This window comes from Miniopterus schreibersii (assembly GCF_964146895.1).
Source record: "Miniopterus schreibersii genome assembly, chromosome: 1".
In the NCBI taxonomy this organism is placed as follows: domain Eukaryota; kingdom Metazoa; phylum Chordata; class Mammalia; order Chiroptera; family Miniopteridae; genus Miniopterus; species Miniopterus schreibersii.
In genome coordinates, this window is record NC_138101.1 from 81606489 (window position 1) to 81628624 (window position 22136).

Consider the following 22136-nt stretch of genomic DNA (forward strand, 5'->3'; position numbering starts at 1 on the left):
CTTATATTTTTCTATAGCTACTAGCATTCAGGACTAAGAGTGGGGATATGTCACAGACCCTTTTAATTAGCCCCAATTCAAAACTATTGAAGATGTGACAGAGACTGCTCTGTGTTCATCAAATCTTATTTCTTTTACCCTTTGGCTGCCACCTAGGCTTCATTTATCAGTCTCCTGTGCAGAGTGAGGATGTATAACTGAGTTCTGGCCAGTGGGAGGAAGGCAAAAGTGATACACACTACTTTCAGGCCAGGCCCCAGAAGACCCTCCTGGGAAGGCCTCTGTGATTTGCTCCATTGGTGGGTGGAATGCAGAGAAGGCAGGAGCCCTAGACATAGCAAACCACACATTGTCAGTAGCCTGGGTCCATAAAAGACTGCTTAGAGCAAAGCCTTCAAGGTGTCTTCATCTTCACGCCATTGGACAATGTTGTAAGTAATAAACACACCTTCAGTGATAAACCACTGAGATGTGGGGATTGTTTATTATAGCACTATGGCCATTAACACAGAGGATGAGATTGTAATAACACACCCATGAAAGCAAGATAAGGAAATTCTCCTAGGAAGAATTTTCTCAGCTCCCCTGATAGAATGCCCAAATTTCCTTGAGTTCCGGGTAACATGATATATTCCTTTCTGTGACAGTTCACAAGCCCCCACTTGAAATATGTCTCATCGCTCTTTTTAGGTTAAGTGACTTTATTTTTAGTTAAAAGAAATATAGAGAACAGTTCTTTCCTTTTGCTATCACTTTCTCAGAAAGGCAGGCTCATAGGCTTAGAATTCATTTTTAATTAAAAAATTATTACTGGGTATGAAGGTGTGGAGTGGGCATAATTATGAACTGCTAACTTAGGGGCTTGGCCTCTTCCAAAGGGCTGCAGATCACCATGTGGTAGGCTGTGTTTTTGGAGTAGGAGAAAGACAAGTTCATTCAACCATGCAAATTAAATTATAAGACTTGGAATCATTATTTTTGTGAAAATGTGATCTCCATACTGTGTTAGTTCTGACATTCTTTTCGGATTTTCTCCATAACAGCTCCACTTGGCCTTTAAATAACATAGGATCAGTAAAATGTCTCTGGTGAAAGGTGATGTATTAAACTCCAAAGTTAAATTTGAACATCTTTGCTTCAGTGTTCCAAAATTAAAAATATCTCAAAAGAAACACCGTGTAATCAAACAATAAGGAAACTCTTATTGACAAATGTAAAATCTGAGGACTGTAGAGTTTATATTAGTCTTCAAAACCACCTTGGATCTCAGTGTGTTATCTTATTTTTAATAAAATATAAGGTAGGTGATTGCATGTTTCCCACTATTATCTGTTTCAATATTCAATAATACTGAACTATAATAACTACTTATGTTTTAGCTAAATTATTCATGTAGCAATCTAAAGATTTGTATTCTCATTTCTCTATGAGGAAAAACTGTTATCACTGTCACATCAGTCTTGAAAAATTTTAACTTCTTATCTTTTAGGTTTAACAAGGGAAGATGGAAGCTTGCACCCCTAGACTAAAGGACTTCAGTTTAAAGAGTCATAACCACCAATTGTTGCACTGATTTCATAATGGCCTTTTGCATTCTTGAGGTTTTATAGAAAAATTGCTGGAAAAGTTGATGATTGTGATTAATCATGTTTTTAAAAACATATTCCAATGATAGTAAATTTAATATTTATTGAGAACTTACTAGGTACATAAAAAGGTAATTCCAATGGACTTTGTTTTGATTCTTATGAGCAGCTGGATGATTTATCTGTTTTGGGTGGTTCTTTATAATTTTCAATTCTTTAAGTATAATGCAGGAACTCCACGGTACTCTGCCAACTTCACACTCTAGGTATATCTTTGCTAGAAGTTCATTTAGGGAGCTCACACCACCACTACCATTAACTGTTATGATATTGATTATGCAAATCAAAGGCTCATCGATCCATGCAAACTGCTACAAGACATGAAACCTGGTAATTGCCTTAAAGCAGCCTATAAACTGGTATCCAGCAAAATCATGAAACGACCTTCCCAATGCATGCCAATTATACATGTTTATATATAGGAAATAATTGCTCCTTAAGTTATTTCATACCTTTGAGGTCAGTAACACTTCAAATAATGCAGTAGTCCCAATCAAGGAAGTTTTCATGGAAAGGTGGAGTTATAACTTATACACTGAAGCCAGATGGGATATGAACAGAAACAGTTTTGTGTGAGAGGTGGCAGGAGAGACTGATCAATGAATTTCTAAGAGTCTGTGGATGCTAAGGATTCAGGTCCTATTGGAAAAGAGGAAGAAGGCAGGGGGGTCAAAGGTAATGTGGGAGGGGTATATGAGGAGAGGCTCATGAGACCTGTGATCATGAACCTGGACCTGATTAAGAGCAACAATGAGCCAACAATATGCAATGAAAGGGGAAAGAAAGCAGAGCTCAATGCAAAACTGAAGACTGAATGTCAAATCTGAACAGTAAGAAAGAAAGTTCAAGACAAGTTTCTAAGGATGGGTAAAAGGAAGTTACAGCCTGGCCGGGGTGACTCAGTCACTGAGCGTCTACCCATGAACCAGGAGGTCACAGTTTGATTCCTGGTCACGGCACATGCCCGGTTTGTGGGCTCGATCCCCAGTGGGGGGCATGCAGGAGGCAGCCAATCAATGACTCTATCATCATTGATGTTTCTCTCTCTCTCTCCCTCTCCTTTCTCAGAAATAAATAAAAACATATTTAAAAAATAAAAAGATAAAAGGAAGTTACAAAGTGAATGAGATAGCCAAAGAGAAGTAATAGGATACAGATACATAGAGCAAGAAACAGTAGAGTCCTATGGTAGCGACAGTTGCTTAAAATCAAGATCAACAATGGGACTGGGGAAGAGTATAACAGTTTTAGAATTTAAAATAAATTATTATATACTTTAAAGACATTTAAAATATTTTTATTAAATATGTCTCCATAGTTACATGTCGCTTAGAACTATAGAGTCTACAATACCAATGGCCAAATGAAACCTCTAAGTGTCCTTCAAACATCAATGCTGAGGTCTTAGGGAAGGAGCATGACCTCTTCCCCTGACCCCTGCAACTTACTGTATTATTGTTTACAGTTTTTAAATAGTGTTTTCCTTAGATAATAGTCTAAAAATACAATTGATAGGCACAAATGTATAACTGCTACTTGATTTCAGTGCCTGTGTTTGCATTTATGATTGTGTTGGCAACAAACAGCACAGATACAATGTGAAAATGATGCATCTGAGTATACAGCACACTGTAAAAAGATTTCACATATTTTTTCAATTTATTTAAACTAAAAAAAGTCACCCACTACTTACTGATTTTTTGCTGACCTTATATATCTGACATTCTTGAACAAATATAATAAATAGGTAACAACTGAATTATTTTTCCTGCTTTTTCTCTAATCCACTTATTCTTCTATTGCACTGCAGCAAGGCACATAATTGAAAGTTTAAATTAAAAAACAAAAATATCAGAAATCCTAAGGCAGAGCCATCTGCGTCAGGATTTTCTATACATTTCTCATCAGCTCAATACATTTCTCACCCAGTACTTCATCTCCCATGACCCCAGGCAGAATGAGACTGGTTGCCTACAGAAAGAGGGGAAAAATGAGTTAACTTGGAAAACTGTCCTTAGACTAAACTTTAGGTAAAGTAGGGCTAATTCTGATTGCCCTGAAAAGAGGTATGCTGCCTTTCATAGCAGGGCAAGTAAGGTCTTTGGCTGTGATAACTTTGGTAATAACACTAAACATGCAGCATAATTTGGCTAAGAATTATTAATGCCATTTATGAAATTATTAAGAACTGTTTTATCTCAAGCCATTGGCCCTAGCTTCTCCTGGTTTATGCTCGATAAGCTTGGAGCTTGCAGCTCGTCTTAATGGGTGATGGAAGACTGTGCTTCATTTCTCCTGGGACTTCATGCTCATTAGTCACAGACGCCAATTAGAAGCTTTGTTAGAGGACTAGAGGAATGTGCCACAGCACACGCAGAGAGGCCGGAAGCCCCTTTCACGTATATCACGGACGAATAAGTCTCTGTGGCAGGCCAAACCACACATCAGTAGATCATGTGCATCGGCAGACAGGACCAACAAAAGCAGCACAAAAATTTTGAGGTCAGCACTTTCTGGAGCCAGTCCTTTTCCGTTCTGACTGATAAGGGTTTAAACATTTTCATTAGCCTTGCTGATCTTAGTCATTTTAAACGACAAACACATTGCAATGATTTTTAAAGGCAAGTTGCATAGTCTAGGGAATGGCCCACACTTGATAATTTTCTAGAAATGATTATTGACCCTTATATATCTCTCCTGTGACCATGAGGGGTCAAGTCAAGGTTAATGTTCTGGCAACCCACTTAGGATCTAGAAGAACAACTGTTTTGGTGGGGATTATTGCCATTGTAAACAACTGACAAGGTCTGAAATGATAATTCTTAATTAAGAAAATAAAACGGCTCAGTGTCTGTGCTCTGATCATGCAGCTAACAACTGACTCCACCTAAACAGAATGAAATTCAGCTGAGAGATGGATTTATTTTTGTAATAATTTGTTTTAGATGTTTCATCTAAAATAATATGGTGAGGCTTCAGAAATAACTTTGGGTATCAAGTGTTGAAAGAATATTTGCTCTATTTTTTTTAATGAGTCTTTTGCTTTCATTCAACTGTGTTGTATTACTGACTTATTACTAATTTGTTTTTTCCAAAGAGGTAAAATATCTCAAAAATTATAGCATGTTCAGTGGAAGTAATAAAAACTTCCAACAGTGTATATTTTGAAATATGTCATGTTTAGAAAGCATTCAATAATTAACATTCTCTTTAATCAACTAATTATTTTATTTTGACATGTCATAAAAATTATAGGGACAAATCAGATAAAAATTATTAACAGCAAAAAGTTGAATATAGTCCACTTCATATCTATGGACTTGCTGTGGTGCTGTGGTGGAAAGAACTGGAGAATATCTTGAGAAGACTGAGTAGCTTTGTTACCTAGGATTTGGTCACAAAAATGCACACAGGCAGCATGATTTGTTGGGAAGATGTCTCAAGGTAATGGAAAAATCACAGAATTCTAGAGTTAGAAAGGGCTTAGGGTTTTGCTAAAAATGTTGTCCTCCTGGTCTCTCAACAAGGAAAAACAAAAGACGATTGCACTATTTTATAAATATTTGTTCCACTATAGTACACTCCCTGAAAATTTTCTAAAGTAAGATATAGTCCCTCCCCAGTCCCACCCTGTTGTTCTCAGCACACCAGGCTGTGGCTGAGTTAATTGTAGAAGTTCAAAGGAATGCAATTCCTCAGCAGTTATACAGCAAAAGATTCAGGGTTACATTAGTTTAATAATTTTCATGCTGTTTTTCAAACATTCTACATTTCTGCAGAAGCTAGCAAGAAAATTTTGCATGGAGAATATGATTTGTGAAATTCTTACACTTCTTTTTTAAATGTAAAAAAAGTGATAGTAGAATGTCTTGTTCTGATTTTTTTCTCAAGATAACCTGAGCTTTTCGGCAAGTGGTTTCAGTCAAGATGGTGGCATAGGTAAATGCAGTTCTTGTATACTATCACAACCACATCAAAATTAAACTAAACTACAGAACAACTATCATTCAGAACCACCTGAAATCTAGCTGACCAGAAGTCCTAAAACTGAGGATATAAAGAAGAAGCCGCATCGAAACTGGTGGGAGAGGCAAAGATGGGTGAAGGGATGATTCCACATGCATGTGTAGAAGATAAAAATTGGGAGAGATATCTCAGCTGTAGAGGTCCCCCCTGAGGAGCGAGGAGGCCAAGCCCCACACCAGGCCCCCCAGCCCAGGGTGCCAGTGCCAGTAAGAGAAGTCCCCATAACTTCTGGCTGTAAAAACCAGTGGGGATTGTGGCTGAATGAGACAAAGGTGGCTTGAGTCCCAGGCATTCCTCTTAAAGACTTACTGGGACTTGCTTTGAGCTCTTGCACTGAGGAAGCAGCTCAAAGGGCACCAAGGACATGCAGGAAGGAACTGAATTGTCTGGCATCAGGGAAAGAGCTGGAGGTGCAGCTGAAGTACTGGCAAAAGCCATTGTTTCTTTTCTGAATCCTCCCTATATAGAACCGGCAGGCGGGTGCCATATCTGAGTCTCCATCAACCTGGAGAACACTGTTTGGCCATCCTGGAGATTCCCTGAGACCCCACCCCACCCAACTTGGGGGCCCACCCAAGATATTTCCAGTGGCTTTTCCGTTCAAATGGCCTGTCTTTGCTCCTTGTTCCAACTTTCTTAAAAACCTCTCAAACAAGCAGTATCTGGCCTTGGTGTGCCCTGTACCCCAGACCTGGTACTAGAGGTAGCTGGTTTTAGTTTGCAGCTTGGCATCTCCTAGGCACCTCCAAGCCCAGCAAAAGTAGCAGTCTTCTGCAAATCACTTTGTAGTTCATGCCAGGTGGCCCCAGGAAGGGCACAGGTGGCAGCTGACATTGGCCTGCACCTCCCAGGGGTTCTCAGAGCCAGCACATCCAGTGGACAGCTTTAGACCACATCGAAGCACCACCCAACCACCTTCACAAGAGACACACTCAAGGAGTAAACTCAGTAGCCACCAGGACTGCTGAAGTATGTCCTGTACCATGGGGTCAGCTCCTGCACAGCTGATCCTTCATGGTGGTCAAAGCCAGTTCTTGAAGTCTATTGGCCTGGGGGTAAATCCCTCCCATTTATGTGCCAACAGCAATCAAAGCTCAAATACAACAGGAGGGTGCACACTGCCCACACAGGGGGTGCACCGGGGTACCCAGCTCTGGTGGTCAAGAAGCCTGTACCACTGGACCTTACAGGACACCTATTACATAAGGACACTCTACCAAGCCTGGGAGATGTAGCAGCTCTACTTAATACATAGAAGAAAACACAGGAAGGCTGCCAAAATGAGGTGACAAAGACCATGTCCCAAATGAAAGAACAGAGCAAAACACCAGACAAAAAAGCTAAACAATATGGAATCAAGCAATCTACTAGATGCAGGAGTACAAAACACTGGTTATAAAGATGCTCAATGAACTTAGGGAAAGAGTAGATGAACTTAATAACAACTTTAACACAGAGATAGGAAACATAAACACAGACACAGAAAACATAAAAAAGAACCAGTCAGAAATGAAAAATACATTAACTGAAGTGAAGAATATATTAGAGGGAATCAACAGTGGAGTAGATAAAGCAGAGGATCAAATCAGCTATTTGAAATATAAGGGAGCAGGAAAATCCGAATTAGAACAACAAATAGAAAAAAGAATAAAAAAAAAAAAAAATGAGGATAGTATAAGGAGCCTATGGGACAACTTCAAGCATACTAACATTCACATCATGAAGATGCACAAAGGAGAAGAGAGAGAGCAAGGAATTGAAAATCTATTTGAAAACATAATGACTGGAAACTTTCTTAACCTGGTAAAGGAAATAGACATACAAGTTCAGGAAGCACAGAGAGTCCCAAACAAGATGTACCCAAAGAGGCTCACACCAAGACCCACCTTCATTAAAATGCCAAAGGTTAAAGACAAAGAGAATTTTAAAAACAGCAAGAGAAAAGCCATTAGTTATTTACAAGAGTACTCCCATAAGACTGTCAGTTGCTTTCTCAACAGAAACTTTGCAGGCCAGAAGGGATTGGCTAGAAATATTCAAAGCGATATAAAGCAAGGATCTACAACCACTATTACTCTACTAAGTAAAGCTATCATTTAGAATCGAAGGACAGAAAAAGAGCTTCTTAGGTAAGAAAAACCTAAAGGGGTTCATTACCACCAAACTAGTATTACAAGAAATGTTAAAGGGTCTTCTTTAAGAAGAAAAAAATGATAAAAATATGAGTAATAAAATGGCAATAAATACATATCTATCAACAATTACTTTAAGTGCAAATGGATTAATGTTCCAGTCAAAAGAGATATGGAGGCTGAATGGGTAACAAAAAAGACCCTTACATATGGCATCTAAAAAAGATTGAAAGACACACAGACTGAAAGTAAAGGAATGGAAAAAGATATTTCATGAAAAGGGAAACAAAAAAAGCTGGGGTAGTGATACTTATTCCAGACAAAATAGACTTTAAAACTGCATGATAAAAGATACTACAAGTAAGTAAAAAACTAAGTTATTGACTGGGGTAAATATTTGCAAATGGTATACCCCCCTCACGATTAATGTCTGGAATATAAAGAAAGTGCCTAAAAATCAACAATTAAAAACAATTAAAGAGAAAAAATGAGTAAAATATATCACACATAATTTTCAATTGGAATGCTCAATGACATTATATAATATACTCAGCTTCACCAGTAATGAGAAAGTCCTTGCACTCAAGAGATTAGCAAAACAGAATGTTTGATAATACCAAGTATTGAAAAAGATGTGGGGAAACAGAAATGCTAAATCATTGGTTCTTAACCCTCGCCGAACATTAGAATCACCAGGGGAACTTTAAAACAAATACCAGCCTTGTGTCCCATCCCCAGAGATTTGGGTTTAATTGGTCTGGGGTGGAACATAGGCACTGGTAATTTTAAAAAGCTCCCTAAGAGATTCTTTTCTGCAGCTGGAGTTTCAAACTTCATCTTGCTCGATATTGTTGATGGTTGAATAAACCAGTACAGTTGGGAGAGCAATTTAGCAATATCTAGTAAAGTGAAGATGTGCTTTCCTATTCAACTTCTAGGTGACTCCCCTTGGGAAATTCTTGCACAAGTGTAAGAGACATTAGCAAGGATCCCTGCAGTACTGTTGTAATAGCAAAACTGCAGGGACCACCCACATTTCCTCAGTAAAATGGATAAATCAATTTTGGATAATATATGCAATGCAATGCTATCCTGCAGTTATAATAAATGGACTAATACCTATGTACCAACATGGATTCATTTTCAAAATAATGTTGAATTTAAAAAGTTATAAAATAACATGGACAATGTTTTATATATTTTAAAACTTGAACACAAAGCAATAGTATAACCACAGACAGATATAACCACATGTAGATATTTCAAGTCTGGATCTTATTACCCACCCCCACACACATAGTAGAAATACTAAAATATACATGGGAACCAAATACAGCAATCTTAGGATGATTATGTCTTGTGAGGGAAGGAGGGGGAAAACGGAGTGATGCTTTGACTGTATTAATAATGTGTTTCACTTTATTTTACCAGCTATCGGAACCGAACATTGCAAAATGACATATTTAAGCTTGGAGGGGAGATTGCAGTTAACTATTATTTTATTTTTGTCATTTGAGATATTTTATATTAAAATGTGTAAAAGGAAAAAAGGGCAATGCAATTAGTATGCTCATGGGGGCATATCTTTATTATTTTTTAAATCATTGAATAAACTATTTTTAGACATAGAACTAAAAAGTAAACAAAAAATGCACTGGCTTTGGAGGCCAGAGTCTATCTAGACATCTCATTCTAATTCTACATCTAATTAGCAATGTTGCGTAAACCATTTCACTATGCAGGCTTCAGTTTCCTCTTATATAATGTAAAAGAGTTGGAAAAGACAGTCCAACAACCCATTCTAACTTCAAATTTCTATGAGGTTCACTCTCGTGTGTCAGGTAGATAATAGGCCACTTAAAGAAGGCAACATCTACTGAACATTCTCTTAACTGGTGAAGGAGAAGCATGGCAAGTAGAGTTGAGCACCAATATTGCAGTAGCTGATGGGTAGCCAGCACCCATAAGGGGAGCTGCTAGGGCAATCCTATGCCCCATAGAAAGAAACACAAATCCTTAGGCACATCTGAATCAGAAAGCGAGTAATTCCTTTGAAAGCAACAATCATTCTGGATGGTGAAGACCAGACTCATTTGGCTCCGTTATTCACAGTTCCTAGATCATCTCCTCCTTTTCAGGCCATCCAATATTACACCTTTACCACTAACACTTTCAAAAGCGGAACTCTGCCCCTGGACTACACCCAGCTACTACACAACATGTAGGGGAAAATTTAAAGGAAACCTATAGAACTGAAATCATATGCTCTCCTAAGTGAAAGTACCAGATGGCCAGGGAGATAAGGATCTTTAACCGTAACAAGGCTGCTTCTGGGAGCACTGGCTTTGGCAACCACTGATGAACGGGAATCATGTTTCTTAGACTAAGGGATAGTGGGTGGAAGAATGCAACACTCTCCGTTCATGGAAGAGGTTTTCCCCATTATCTTTTTGTTGAATGCAGCCTTTCAGGGCCCTGGCGTATAGAAAGCTGTGGCCTGGATGATGGCTGTAAGGTGAAGTGGGGGAAGTGGAGAAGCACAGGTCATTCCTATGTTCATTCTCGCCCAAATATCAACCAGACAACACTTTGAAAGCAGCCAGCTCTTCCCCTAAAAATTTCTGGGAAAGGTAGCACAGCCTCTCCAGTAGCAAAGACAAGATAATCAGGGGAGGAGGGCTGGGGGATTGGGAGTGGAAATTAGAAGTCCGGAGGGGAACTGGCCATTTTGGCCACCTTTATTGCCTCCCTGATGACTTGCACACCATCCAACCACATCCCGCTAGATCAGCTTGACAGCCCTGATTCCCCGAGTCCTGAGCAGGCGCCAACATATGCACAGCTGGAGTTCAATTTAATAGTGTAATCAATGAAAGGTAATAGCAGCTAACATATTTTAATGTTTTAATGCCCTTTTGCCACAGAGCACATGTTTTTTCCCCCCACATTCGCAACACGATCTCATAGCTTTACAAAAGGTGTTCACAAGAGTCACAGTGCTAGTGAATTTTACCCTAGATTTACACGTTCCTCAGTAAATCTGCCTCAGTATTCCAGAGACGGTGACAAAAGCTGATTTGCTTGCTACAGCAACAATATTCTTTTCAGAAGACATTTTTACTTCCTCATTTTCCAATCTAAAATACAGTTTATATTACTGAAGGAAAGGAGGCAGGAGATAGTCACTTGAAACATTAATGAAATTACGTGATTCTTGGCATAAAAAAGTAAACATTACTACGAATATCACTTGCTACCTGCTAAACAGTGTTAAGAGCAGAACACTCCGATCTCATCTTGTAATTAATTTAGGAGTTGGCAAATCATTTTACTTATATTTAGTCCAACCGTTAACTTCACTGAGATTAAAGTATGCAAAAATATGCTTATTAGGGGATTTAGAAGGAAGAATAGAGAACAACAAAGAAAAAGTACTTACTTGCAGTGATATTTTTAAAGTAATCCTGAATTTCAAATTTGGCGTTTTGTTTAAGAGCAAAGTCCCTGATCTGAGCTATATGCCTTTAGTCCTCAGGGTATTCTCCATTCTTCCACAGGACAAACCTTTGAGAAATCTTCCTTTTATATTTATTTCTCCAAATATCAAAGCTCTACTGGGAAGTAGGAAAAAGACAAAAGACTGTCCTTAAAAAAAAAAAAAAAAAAATTCCACGAAGTCCAGAATGTAAGCCACAAAGGAAAAGGAAAACCTCTCCAAAACTATTATCTAATTCAGAAGTGGAACTGCTCGCGTCCCCTCCTGTTCCGGGTGACACTTCTCATCCTCCAGCCAGTGCTGTTTCGCAGCCATGTGAGCATGTTTGAAGAGAAACGAACTCATTCTCTGAAGTTCCTGACAGTAAAGGAAAACATATGGAGGATTTCCTGCTGAGGCTTCCCTACCGAGGCACAAATTCGAGGGGGTGTGGAATTTACTTGTTAAGGCCCTCTGTTTCCCAGACTCAGCACTATCTGCTCAGCAACGAGCCCACAGCCCTGCTGCGGCTCTGCAGACGATTGTGACTCGGCACCGACCCAGCTGCGGAGAGGACTCCCAGGAAGCAGGTCAACAGGATGTTAGTGCCCTGTTTGTCACAGTCCTTGTCTCAATCATGTTACCTCCGGGAGCAGATAAACGTCCGTAAGGACGTTCTGCTGAAACACAGACTTCTTATCCCGTTTGTTTCCTCCTTGGCTCTTCACCTTCACCTCCTGACTTCTTATCTGAGATAAACAGTGTCCAGGTGTGCACTTCCTGAGCACACTCCGGAAAATTAATTTAAAATGTTACCAGTGTGTTCTTTCTCCTTCTAGCCCTTCCCCATTTGACAGTATACTTCAGAGGACAGCACATTTCAAAACGTGTTATGAAGACACCGGTTGGTTTAGGAATATAAAATCGCACATATGAGGAAACAGTATTTCATGTAAGCCACTCACAGCTACAGAGGCCTACCCTACCCCCTGAGCCCACAGAGTAACACTCTTTAGTTTGAAAAACAAAAACAGAAACAGCTGTTATCTCAAAACCTCCCTTTAAAAGTACTGTTGATGATGGGGTTAGTTCCTTCCCCATCATCAACACTCAGGACACTGCTGCCCATCAGGGGAGTTTTCCCCCCATTAATCGAGCAATTCCATTAACAAAGCATTAACCATGTATTAATCTCAACTATCCTAATAATTTGCCCCAGCTCCATACCCACCTTTCTATTAGAAACTGGTGTTAAACATCCTTCTAGAAATAAGTTCCATGTGATCTTTCCTTGCATGTCAATGTCTCTGTGCAAAAAATTATTTTGTGGGGCAAATGTTTTCATTCAGCTGAATGATAGCACGAATGATTAAAAGACATAAAGATGGGCGTGCAGAAGAAGATGTGTAAGTTGTCTAAGGAACTATGGCCTGTGTGTGTGTCTGTGTGTGTAGGGGTGGGAAGGGGGGAGAGAGAAAACTTGTGGGCTTAATACATTTTCTTTTTCAAAATTTTCTGGAAGGATGTTCTACATCAGGGGTCTACAACTATGACCCATGGGCCAAATCAGGTCCACGGCCAGTATTTGTAAATAAAGTTTTATTGGAACACAGCCACACCCACTTGTTCATATACTGTCTATGGCTGCTTTCATACTATAACAGCAAAGCTGAGTAGTTATGACAGAGACTATGTGGTCCACAAAGACTAAAATATTTACTATCTATCCCTTTACAGAAAAAGCTTGCAGATGCATCTTCTATCTGAAAAAGGGTCACTAGATAACGACAAATCCTTAGGCTTGTTTTTCTGAGTAGTCAGAAGTATCATCTTAATCTTATTTAAAGAAATGTGGATCACTCCAATATCCTCCCACTATGTGGCAGGAGGACTTCTCGGAGCTATGGGGTGGGGGTTGAATCCCAAGCTCCCAGGAGACAAAATGGATCATATAGAGGTGTTGTTGGATGACACAAGCAGAAGAAGAATCTAGACATCATCAAGGAGGGAAGCCAGAGAAGCTAGGCTGAGAGTGAGAATTGAGAACCACAATAAAGTCATATATGGAGGAAAAAATAATGAAGAGTGGTTACCAGTCAGGACATGGAGTACACAGTGGCTGGAGCAAGCTGTTAGGACTAAGACCCTGAGAAAAAAATGAGCTAGATACTTTCTTTCCTGCAGAAGAATGACTAAGTTTTCCAACTTTTCCAGGACTTTCCTAGTTTTTAAAACCAAAGGTCCTGCACCCATGAACCTCTTCGGTCCCAAGTAATCCTGGCAATAGGCCACCTGAGCTACCGCTGGTGCTGTGCGGGAAGCCATGGAAGTTGAGCTGGAAAGAAAAACCCGACGTACAGTGGCCGTACCTCCCAGTGATTAGTACCTTTCGACCTTGGAGAGCTTAGAGAAGAGGCAGGGAGCCACTTGGTGCTACTGGGGGCCGCTGGAGAAAGACATAGTCTCTGTTCTCATTGCGTAAGTGATCTCACTGCAAGAACTCATGCTGTGTGAACAGGAAGAGAATCATCTCAGAACAACCACAAACAAGTGTGAGGTCATCTGTCCTACTGGACAGTTTTTGGCCTGGCCTTTTCACCCCAAAGCCAGCCTGCATTTTTTCCAGAGCAGCTGCCCTGTGTGATTTGATTACTGTCTGTTACTTTGAACTCTCAGCTTTAATTTTCCCAAACTCCACAGCCATCCCGAACATTGCTCAGCTTTTAAATTTAATTCCTTCTCTCTAAAACAATGAATGCTGCCCCAACTCTCTAGGCCCCAAAATGTAGCTATGTTTTCATTTGTCCATCCATAAGTAAGTCAGAACACCAAGTATTTCTTGAGCTGCTACTATGTGTTAGGCACTGTACTGAGCCTGGAGTGTAGGACTGAATCAGAGAGTCAAGGTCTCTGGCCTAGTGGGAGAAAAAGGAAACCTAGAAACATACAAACAGGATAATTTCAGACTGTGATAAGTGTTTGGAGAGAAATAAGCCTAGCAATATGCTGTAGAGTAACTGTGGGGTGGGGTAGGGATTCCATCCTAGGTAGGATGGTCAGAGAGAACCTTTCTGAGGTGACATTTTAGCCAAATGCTGGAAGCTGAGGAGTGGGCTGTACAGTGAGCTGTGAAAGTGATAAATTCAAAGACAGAGGTAGGAAGGAATTTGGCATGTCCAAAAAAACAGAAAGGACACTGGTGTGGCACAGTGGGCAAGTGGGGAGGTTTAGAGACAGGCAGAGACCAGCTGGTGTGTGGTCTTATAGGAATGATGAAGAAGTTTGGAACTTCTCCAAGGGTAGGCAACTTTAGCAGGGGAATGTCTGTCATCTAATTTATGTTTCAAAAGGATTTCTCTAGCCCTGCTGCTGAGAATGTGTTCAAGGGAGGTAAGGGTGAAAGCAGATCAGCTGAGAGGTGGGTGTTGGCTGGGATAAAATGCGGCCATTAGTGTTCAAGGGAAGAGAATGGTTTTGAGATGTATTTGGAGGTACAGCAAATCTGCCACAGAAACAGTGGTCTGAAATCACCTCATTTAGTTGTTCACATGTTAATTTTTCATTTCCGCCCATTTGAGGACAACTCCAGGGAGCAGACAACTCATCTTCCTTAGTCACCACCATATCCCCAGCACCAGGACGTGCCTCACATAGAGAAGGACGCCTGTTATCCTGCCAGCTGGACAGCAGGTGCTGTGAACAAAAAGCGACTGACGACTGAGCAGGGTGGGTCTCAAAACTACAGGGTGAGAAAAGAACATCCTACTCTGCTGAAAGCTGTCTTTGCTTCTGGAGCCTGAACCTGGGGGTGGATACAGTAGATCGGCTCACTCAGCACCTCTTCCAACTCCTTCTAGTGTGCTGCCATCAAGGTAGAGCTTGGGCAGCTGAAAAAGACATTTCTCAGGCTTCTGTTAGTGCTACACACTCTCAGGGACTTGACTTTGGTCCTGACTTAAGTGGGGAAGAGCAATAGCACAGGATGCCTCCAGTCTGCAGGTGCGGGTGAGCAGGCCAGCACGGCTCCCCAGCCAACAGTCGAGGCGGCCCCATGGGCTGTGGCCAGAGCAGTCACACAGGGCCCCACTTTCAGAAGAGCCTGCACTTGCTGGTGCTCTGTTGTTGCTGTCTTGATCGTTAATAATTTTAAACAGGGGGCATTTTTTTTGCAATGCATTTTGAGATCAGCAGTTGCGTTTTCCACTTGGTCACACAAAATACATAACTGGCTCTGCCAACAGCCCTGAGGTCAGCCCCTCCGCTCTGGGGGAAGCAAGGACGACGTGTTCCACGAGCCAGCAGGTGTGGCAACAGCTTCCAGTTCTCTGGATATTGTCTCAGGTGCCACAACCCAGGAGTCAACAGCTGGGGCAGTGGCTCCCTGGTCCTCATATTCCTAATCATGACAGAGGGAAGCCAGCTCTGCTCACAGGTGTTGTGTCAGGAGCCATTTTTGGAGGCCCAGCCTAGACCCCCATCCTCCAGCTCTCTGAAGATTTTGTGAACAGAATTCCCTGTTTAAAATAGAGTGGATGCTGTTGTCGTCAACAATAATCATTCCTAATAAAGCGCACATTTGGAGAAACAAGCTGGCTTCCTAAAGAGCTTTTTTACTGTTTCATCATCAGACTTTGCACTGTTGTGGTGGTAGAATTTAGCCGCATTTTGAGATTCCCTGTCCTGGATGTGCTTTTTATAAGGTGGAGAGCCTGCTCTGCTGCTTAGCAAGGACGGACTTGAACACATCAGTTACACCCTTTAATTGTGAGGATGCATTCTTTTTCTTACTGATATACTGTTAATTTCCCACTGGTGGACCTACGAGCATAGCCTGTCTGCATTCTCACTTGGATGTCCACGTGACAGGCAAAATGTGAGCAAGCTGTTGTGTTGGTGTATTGGTTATCTGTGGCTGCCATAACAAGCTATTATAAACTGGGTGGCTTCAAACAATAGGAATTTATTCTCTCAAATTTCTGGAGGCCAGAATTCCCAGACCAAGGCATCACTGGGTTGGTTCCTTCTGGAGGTTCTGAAGGAGAATCTGTCTTGTGCCTCTCTCCTAGCTTCTAGTGGTTGCTGGCAAACCTTGGCTTTCTTAGGCATTTTTTTTTTCCTTCAAAAATAGTTTATTGATTTTTTTTAGAGAGAGAGGAAGGGAGAAGAGAGAAACATCTATGTGAGTAACATTGATCAGCTGCCTTCTGCATGCCCGCTACTGGGGATCGAGCCCACAACCTGGGCATTGAACCAGCAACTTCTCAGTGCACAGGATGACACCCAACCAACAGAGCCACACCAGCCAGGGTTTAGACATCCTTTAATTTCTGCCTGCTTGATCTTTTCATGGCCTTCTCCTTTGTGTGTCTCTGTGTTCTTCCCTCTTCTTCTACTCTTCTTCTAAGAGCAGGGTCATTGAATTTTGGTTCAACCCTAATCCACTATGACCTCATTTTAATTACATCTGCAAATACCTTATTTCCAAATGAGGTCACATTCTGAGGTCCTTCAGGGAATACCATTCAACCCTTCACACCAGGGTACAGAGTTGAGCACATAGTACAAAATGGGCCATTAGGTCTACACAGAAGTCAAAGATTTTGACCTCAAAGCTGTCTGTTCCTGGCCAGCTGAACCAACCAGCTACAGATATGTGTGGTTAGAAAGACTTAAACCAACCACACTATAGTGGAAGAAAATGAAATACCTTGCAGTATGTTTTACCTTCAAACACATCCTACCATTCACGATACCTCTGTATACATAGTGACACCTTGCTTTCTTCCAATGCATTTGCTGTCAGGAAATACTAAAGTTAAGGGAAATGTCCATAATTTACCCAAAATAAGCCATCAAAAATATCAACTTCTTCATGTAAAAAAATTTTTCATCTACAACTTTTCTCTGTGATTGCACCCCTCTGATTTTGTTCTGTGCAGGAAAATATCCACAGTACCACCAGCAAAGGACAAGTGTTCCTGCAGGGGAGAAGGTCGGGCAAAGACATTGAAACTAACATTGCTTTATTCATGTAATATGATGACTTTTTACATTTCACAAATCAAAAAATAATTTAAACTACTTTAGGTACTATTTTCCTAGTTCAATGAGATCTAATTCCTTCAAGCTGAAGAAGCAAGTATTTTCCTTCCCCCAAAATGACACTACAGAATATAGCCTTAGGATGTAGATATCTTTCTCTATGGGCATAGAAGAGAATATTGCATTACTGCCCTAGACAAAAAGCCATTCCATCCAAACTCGTTCATCGTTTTTCACTGTATGTATCTTACGATGAAAGCATTACATTTATCAGGCAGCACCAAGGCTTTGTAGTCCTTCTTATTCCATTAATTAAGCTGTAATTCAATTACTTGGGTTACCCATAACCAATCTTTGGAAGATTAATATAGAATGCTATTCTTTTGCTCATATGTGGCTTCTGCATGGTAATGAGATGGCAATAAAGTTTATGTTCCCATAATGTGTAAGAATTGTATTTTGCACCAAATAGCTAACATCAAAAATAGCTACTGGTGTAAGCAATCATTTTTGGCACACATTAATGTGTCAGTGAAAATACTAATACGATGCCCGTTGTAGCAACAAAAATCTGACTAAGTTATAAGAAGGCATAAGGAAAAAAATCACTAAACATATGTCATGTCTGAAAAAATAATATGAAAATAGATTTTGGATGTTGGTGTTTAAATTACCTCATTTTTAATGTGCACTTTGAGAAAATTAAAACTTGCATTGTTCTAACCTAAGTACTTGCTTTATTCCTGCATTAATCACTTTGGTCATCATTATTCCTTTAGCTTTTAAGCTTTTTTCTCTCCTTTTCAACATTCTTCATTTCCCCCTGAATGTTTTTCTGGGTTTTTATTGATTTCAGATTCCCCTTAGCTTACGGTCTCTCCAGCCTCCAGTATCCATCTATTTGTCTTTCTACTGGTTTTCTCTACCACAATTAATCCACAAAGAGAATTAACAATGGAAGGTTGGAGCCACACAGAAACCATAAACCTGTGGATCAGCAACATATCAAGCAATCTTAATATGTTTTTAAAAAGACCACAATTCAACTGAAAAATTAATAAACTCACCTACCTACATAAAACAAGGTAGTTATCACAATGGAAATAGAAGAGGCAATTGGGAAAATAGACAAAAGAGTTGGTAAGTTTCTTTTCATTTGTGACATTAAATAACTTAAACATCCACAGTAGCATTTTGTGGTTACTTATGATGTTGATCCCATTTCTCAGATCATTAATGAAAAGAGTGACAAGTAAAGTGAAATTCAGTTTTGAGAGCATTTTGCTTTCTCTTGTCTCCTCTATAATTCATCATTAGACGTTGCCTAGATTCCCACCTACTTTTTAACCTAGGGGACATATTTGGATGTTGGCAAGTTTGAATTGACTTATTGGGTAAAATGCAGTGACACATCAATAATTCTTTGAATGTTCAAATATATTTCATCTGTGGCATTTTCCTTGTCCATTAATTTTATCATTTCATAAAAAGGCAATTGAGTTAGTACACATGATTTCTACTACTCATTTTTCTAAACTTTAGTTGTCTTAAAGGTTTCTTTTCTCTTAATATTTGTTCAACTATTTCACAATGGATTCAAGCTAGACTTTCTGGGCAGTAAATTCTAAGATGTATTTTGCTAACATCTTTTAAAACTAAAAGTACCACATTTACGTTTTTCCCTCCAGCTCTTATTTACCATGCAGCCTGCTAGGTCTTCTTAAGCTTAAGAACCCTCAGTCATTGAATACTAGTTAATAACATAACTATCAGGCATCCTTGTCTGTTTTTGTCACCTAAAGACTTTTGTCTGTGAGGTAATCCTAGCATTTCTGTCCCTGCCTCAATAGAGGTTAGCACTTTTCTGAAGATGTGTGATTCCTTTCTGTTATAAACAGTCCCCATGGTTGCACAGTTGCTCACACCTGGTAGATAAAATCAAACAGCCTGCCTCAGGATGAGAGGTCAAATCTGATACCTGCAGGCTTCCCAAACCTTCCTGGCTGCTTATTCTTATGGCATCTCTCTCTTCTTCCCTGTTCCCTGCCTGGACATGTGATGCCTGCTGGGTGTCCCAAGCTCTTTCCTAAACGAACTTCCACACCTGTCTCTGTGTGGGCACAAACTCCCACCACCTGCTGGTTAATGTGGTTCAGATTACCAATGATGGGGAGAGTTAGTCATTTTCAACACTTACTTTGGTGTCTTCATAAAATTATAAGTAGAAAACGGCTCCAAAAATTTAAACGGATAAAAATGTATCTTAGGGAAACCCCTGTAACTATTCCAGGCAGGATTCTGCAGTGGGCAAAGTTAAATACACAGTAACTTTAACAAAAGGTTGCTTTACCAAATAAATAAATAAATAAATAAATAAATAAATAAATAAATAAAAATCAAGTTTACCATTTTTCTGTCTGGCTATAGTACATTTTTTACCCTAAAATATACCCTATTTTTAGAGCAGTGAGGTTCACAGCAAAATTGAGTGGAAAGTACAGAGAGTTCCCATAAACCCCACATCCCCATACACACACAGCCTCCCTCAGTTTTGACATCCTGCACCAGAGAGGCACACTTATTACAATGGATGGACCTGCACTGACTCATCATTATCAACCAAAATCCATAGTTTATGTTAGGTTTACTCTTGGTGTTGTACAAATGTTTTATGCATGTAGACAAATGTATGATTACCCACTACTATAGTATCATACAGAATAGTGTCATGCCCGAAAAATACTCTGGTTCTACTTGTTCATCTCATTTCTCCTCCAACCCCAGAAAACCACTGATGTCTTTATTGTCTTGATAGTTGTACCTTTCCCAGAATGTAATATAATTGGAATCATATAGTATGCAGCCTTTTCATACTGATTTCTTCCACTTGGTAGAATTTAAGTTTCCTCCATGTCTTTTTACCATTTAATAGCTCATTTCTTTTTAGTGTTGAATAATCTTTCATGGTAAGGATATACCACTGTTTATCCATTTCTCTACTGAAGGACATCTTGGTTGCTTCTAAATTTTGGTTATTCTGAATCAAGCTGTTATAAACATCCATGTTCAGGTTTTTGTTAGGACAAAATTTTCAACTTATTTGGGAAAATACCAAGTAGTACAATTGCTGGATGGTATGGTGTTTATTTACCAAACTGTCTTCCAAAGTGGCTGTACCATTTTGCATTCCTACCAGCAATGAATGAGAGACCCTGTTGTTCTGCATCCTAACCAGCATTTGGCTCTGTCAGTGTTTTGGACTTCTGCCACTCTAATATGAGTGTACAGTGGTATCTCATTGTTTTAATTTGAAGTTCCCTAGTGACATGTAATGTGGGGCAGCTTTTCACATGACTATTTGCCATGTGTATAACTTCTTTGGTGAGGTGTCTGTTCAAATCTTTCTCCCATTTTTTCACTGCGCTATTTGTTTTCTTACTGTTGAGTTCTAAGAGTTCTTTGTATATTTTGGGTAACAGTCCTTTAACAGATATGTCTTTTACAAATATTTTTAATGGTTTGTCTTTTAATCCTCTTGGCAGTAACTTTCAGAGAGTATACGTTTTTAATTTTAATGAAGTCTAACTTATAAATTATTTCTTCATGGATCATGTCATTGGTGTTGTATCTAAAAAGCCATTGTCAAACACAAGGCCAAAGATTTTCTTCTATGTTATCTCCCAGGAATTTGACTGTTTTGCATCTTATATTTAAGTCTATCACCCATTTCGAGTTAATTTTCATGAAGGGTGTAAGGTCTGTGTCTACATTAATTTTTTTGCATGTGAATATCCAGTTGTTCTAACACTATCTGTTTCTTCATTGTGTTGCTTCTATTCTTTTGTCAAAGATCAATTGACTATAATTATATGGGTCTATTTCTGGGCTCTTTATTCTGACCCATTGATCTATTTGTCTCTTCTTTTGCCTATACCACACTGTCTTGATTACTGTCATTTTATAGAAAGTCTTGAAGTCAGGCAGAGACAGTCCTCCAGCTTTGTTCTCCTTCAGTAAGGCGTTGGTTATTCTGGACCTTCTGCCCCTCCATACAAATGTTGGAATCAGCTTTTTGATATCCATAAAATAACTTGCCAAGATTTTGATTGGGATTTCATTGAATCTATAGAACAAGTTGTGAAGAGCTGACATCTTGACAATATTGAATTTTCCTGTTAATAAACAGGAGTATCTGTACATTTATTTATCTTCTTTGATTTCTTTCATCAGAGATTGTAGTTTTCTTCATATAGATCTTGTATATATTATTGGACTTTTACCTAAGTATTTCATTTTACCTAAGTACTCTAATTGTTCATTGCTAGTATACAGGAAAGCAATTGACTGTTGTATATTTACCTTGTATTTTGCATCCTTGTTATAATTGCTTATTAGTTCCAGGATTTTTTTATTGGTATATTGGATTTTCTACATAGATGATTATGCCATCTGCAAACAAAAACAGTTTTATTTCTTCTGTCCTAGCCTGTATACGTTTAGATTTTTTCATGGAGATATAACTCATATACCATAAAGTTGACCCTCTTAAACTATATAATTTGGTATTTTTGTATTCTGTATGCACAAAGCAGTGCACCCATCTCCATTATCTAATTCCAGACCATCTTTATCACATAAAAAAGAAATTCCATGCCTGTTAATAGCTGCTTCCCACTCTTCACCCAGCGAATGGCTCACATTTTACACAATTCAATATCCAAGATAAATAAGCTATTGTGACAAAATTTTAAAGTACAAAAGGAAAAAGCAAAACAAAAGAAAACACAATTCAAAGCATAAATGACCAATTTCCAA

At 39.4% G+C, this 22136-nt stretch overlaps 1 protein-coding gene across 2 annotated transcripts in view; it reads right to left on the reverse strand.

Annotated features, from left to right (window-relative positions):
- The window catches only part of KIAA1217, a 695304-nt gene that overhangs the window by 365535 nt on the left and 307633 nt on the right, over window positions 1–22136 (reverse strand). The window contains exon 1 of one of the 2 annotated variants that reach the window (XM_081128703.1): window positions 11244–11312. The exons of the other annotated variant lie outside the window; for it this stretch is intronic. The gene's annotated coding sequence lies outside the window, so the exon portion shown is untranslated. Of the gene's footprint in view, window positions 1–11243; window positions 11313–22136 lie in introns of those variants that run through there. 2 annotated transcript variants of the gene reach the window in all.